Source organism: Lytechinus variegatus, chromosome 10, assembly GCF_018143015.1.
Source record: "Lytechinus variegatus isolate NC3 chromosome 10, Lvar_3.0, whole genome shotgun sequence".
Lineage (NCBI taxonomy): Eukaryota > Metazoa > Echinodermata > Echinoidea > Temnopleuroida > Toxopneustidae > Lytechinus > Lytechinus variegatus.
This window is the reverse complement of record NC_054749.1, coordinates 23,865,541-23,869,604: the sequence shown is the minus strand read 5'-3', so window position 1 is coordinate 23,869,604 and position 4,064 is coordinate 23,865,541. Positions and strand designations below refer to the sequence as shown.

Here is a 4,064-nt window from a genome sequence, read left to right as displayed (position 1 = left end):
CTTTGTTAATAATCAAATTCTTGGGCATGGTTCTCTTTGCACATGAGCTTATCCTGTTGCGTATACGATTAATCAACCAAGCTATCGAACTAGATTATTACATAATCTAAGTTTGTTCTGTGATTGGTTGTATATTTATTCATCAATTGACGAGAACACTAATAAACTTCCCTAAACAACTTGACCCCTCTTTGCGATGAAAATGTATCAAAGGTTTACCAATCACTAGACTATCACTTATGTCGGGGATATAGGCCTACGATCTCAAGGTTGTTGCTTTGTCGGGCAAGCAAATCAAAATATATATACCTGGACTTCTTTGCCATATTTGCCATAGAAGCGGGCATGCAGATTTTATTATTTTTTGTTTGCGACGAAATGGAAGAAAATAATAATTTTGTGGGAACATAAAATACATATCCTTGCTCATAGTGGTTACGTAAAATCCCATGTGGATAGAGGTCATTGGAATTTTGTCTGTATTCTTATAAATACCAGGGATATGCAACACAGAGTTTGCCTGACGTGGTGCCAATAAGGGGTCACAGCATGGCGCGTTACCTAGAGGTGACGCATATTGATATGAAATTTTTAAAAAAGTCATAAATCGGGGAAAGTGGTATCTCCCATTATTGGCGGCCACAAATTTGAGGGGGGACGCAGGAAAAAAATTGACAAGCCCCCAAAAAGGTTAACAACAATTTTTGTTTCTTTTTTTTTTTTGGGGGGGATCGTCCCCCCCCCCCCCTCTTCCGCCGCCTATGTCTCCCTTGCACCTACCCAACTCCCCTCAACTCCATCATGTCCATGGTTCCGATTTCTCGCATTATAGTAAGAGCGACCTCCAGTGTCTCAAAGTGGTCATGGAAGAGAACAAAAAACTTATCTTTTTTTCTTGTCACGATCAGAGACCATTTATAGCAATCCTGTGTCAGTGAAAGGGGGGGGGGGGTGTAAAGTTTTGAAGAATATTCGAGTGAATGACTGAAGCGACTGAACTTCATTTTGGCCTGTATCGATTATTGTTGACGATTTCCATATTGAAATTTGAATATCTGATTCTCACTCACTTAAAACTCTGTGAGATATTGCTATTGAAAAAAAAATTAAAATATTCCCCCTCTGCTGTGTACGGACACAGAAAAACCTGTTTAGGGGCACGGGGGTGGTCAGATACGTCATCCTCGACAAAATTAGCTTATTTTCTATATAATCTCTTTGTGCCACGCAGAGATGGAATTAGTAATGATCGAAATAATTTAATTCCAAGAGATGACAAAAGATTTTCATTTTAAAAAGGTAAAAAAAAATCGCTCCTCGATCAGGAATTTCTTCACAGACGTTTTGTTGTGCTCCCTCAAATTTGTTGTCTGACTACATGGCCAGGGGGGCGTTTCATCAGTATTTTCGTCCGACAAGTAGTCAGATCTGACAACTTTCCTGGATTCTGATTGGTTGAGAAGCAACGTTACTAAAGTAACTGTCGGATAACATAGGACTTGTCGGATAAAACGTCTGACAAGTCCTTTCATGAAACGCTCCCCAGGTTTCACATTTAAAGTCACCATGCGGAACATCCGAAAGACCATGCAGGGCTCGAACTTGGAACCTTTGCATCCCACCATCCCTCATCAATTTGTACTATTTCCCCCAAGATAAATTGGATTACAGGTGCATGCGTGTGTGTTTATCAATCAGATATGGCTATTTACGTCTGGGTCGGCCTTTAACGTCACCATCCAAAAGACTGGGGCTCGAACCTCGAACCTCTGCATCATCAGCTGGCAACTTCCCCTTGGCCATGTAATGCAGGCGCACACCACACAACGCCCAGTCGTAGTCTACTATAAACGTAAAGTTTATACTAGTAAATTATTATAATGTTACGTCCATCACGTAGTTTAGCTAAAATAAACATGAAATACGTTAGTTTAAAATACGTTAGTTTAGAACACTGTAAAACACCTCATATGTAGCAAAATCAAAGTATAGGCCTATATGTGTCATCATTCATTTCAAGACATTAATAATTTAACATTGAACGTCTTTTGTAAAACTACGGTTGAAAAAATTGCAGAATTGGTGTCCGTCCCTGCATCCGAGCTCTGTGAGTGTGGTGTGAGCGCCTTGCCCCGTTTTCATGTTTTGGCAGTTTAGGAGGCGGTAAGGAGATTACATTTATTTTGTAAATGATTATTAATTTGATATTTTTGAGTTCAATACTACGCACACACATAGTACCCGGATTTTTAGGAAGAATTTCTGGCTTATCTGCTAATAATGCTATTCCACCGATGCCAATTCTCTGGACTCGCCGATCGTTTGGCGGAGCTGTCTCGCGAGTCGATGCGCCAGTGACTATACCGGTACTAGTGTACGGTACCGGATACCTGCTAGTTTTTTCTCTAACTGCGTCATTTTACAGCAGGATAACTCATTTATTGTTATGATGCTAATGTCTTGATGATGGGATTTGGTTGCTGGTGATGGATTAATGATGATAAATAAGCCAGTGCCAAGATTTGAACTTAGTCATGTTAGTAGTGAAGACGAAAGTTACCTGTTAGTACAATTACGAGTCAATAGTACAGTACAGGTGTAAATGAAGATGAAGCCAAGAGGGGAGGAAAAAATAAAATATTTACAGAAGTCATGAAGACAAGAAGATAATAGAAAATTGGTCTTACTCTTGACTTTAGTTTGACTTTGTCTATTTTGGCAAGTCTAAAGTAAAGGGTCTAGATCTAGAGATCAGTAAAAATCCTTTTGTTTAGGTTAGGGACTAAATTATTTGTACCAATAAGTGACCGCTAATAAAACTTCACCTAGACAGCTGGCAGCCGTCTGTTTTGAGGAGTTTCTAAACATTTTTAATTTTTTTAATTTCTCCTTGTACACAGACGGCTCGCTATCGTGCAGCCACCATTAGGGGGTTAACAATGCAAAATCTTCCCGACGGGGCACATCGATTTTTGTCTTTATTTCATTAAAAAAAAAAAACTACCAAAATAAACATTCCGTTTTGGCCTGAAATGCACCAAAACGCGGAAAATAGTCTTAAAAGGGGAAAAAGCAGTGACTTATTTTGGCTGTCACCAGGTGGCTGTCACGCAACTTCACTTCCCTGTTTTATCCGAACTTAATACATAAACATATAATTGTGGCCATTGAGTCCCCTGTACAGATCGAGCTAGAACTTCGGTCTCTGTATTTGGTGAGTGGAGCCAAATAGTTCAGCAGAACAACCAGCATAACAGAGACCGAAGCTTTTGGTCTAACTTCACCAAACTTATCACACTGCCATTTATAATTGGGAGCCCCTCCAAGACCCCACCTCCTACATAGACTCAGAGAGGAGGGGGAGGGGTGGGAGTGGCAGCACCTGCAGGAATGGATGAGGCTATAAGTTATTTTACAGTGAGACATTCTGGAGTGAATTGGGTGAAGTTAGCAACCACATTGTGTGTACATGTAAATAATTTAGTCCCCTAAAACGCATTACCAGAAGTTCTCTCAAATATTACACAGTGGCTGCAGAATGGTTTTGAAAGTGGGAGATTTAGAGGTGGTTAGCATGCAAAAAACACAATTGGATGATAATGTTTAGATACTTCTGTACATGTTTATTAAAAAAAAGTTTGGAGGGAGATTCCGTGGCCTCTGATGCAACAATAATTAAAGCATCATGAAAAAAAAATATCAGAAAATTTAGTGCATAACCTTGTATTTTAATTATGCCTCTTAAAAGTGCAAAGTAAGGTTTAGAGAGAAAAGCTTTAATACAAATGAGTATTCTTCTTGTCTTTTGCTGTTCTTTTGGGTCTATTCACGTCCTGCCATAGTGCCAATGCAAAATTGATGTATTAAACTTAAAGCTTCCAATTTGATATCAGAGTATCACAGGCCTACATTCAATCTACTGTGATCGAATTGTAGACAACACAAAATTCTATCAAGGACAGGGGACATAGTAAATTGTACAACTGAAAGGGACATGTCTTCCCTACCATTTGGAGGGGGGGGGAGGGGTGGGGGACACAATATCAAATGTCCCCCTACTATTT

General features: G+C 39.5%; 1 long non-coding RNA gene across 3 annotated transcripts in view; it reads left to right on the top strand.

Moving 5' to 3' along the window:
- Positions 1–2,092: 2,092 nt before the first annotated feature.
- The window catches only part of LOC121422864, a 46,891-nt gene continuing 44,919 nt past the window's right edge, over positions 2,093–4,064 (top strand). For all 3 annotated transcript variants that reach the window (XR_005971198.1, XR_005971200.1, XR_005971197.1), the window contains exon 1: positions 2,093–2,163. This is a non-coding gene — a long non-coding RNA (uncharacterized LOC121422864). The remainder of the gene's footprint in view (positions 2,164–4,064) is intronic.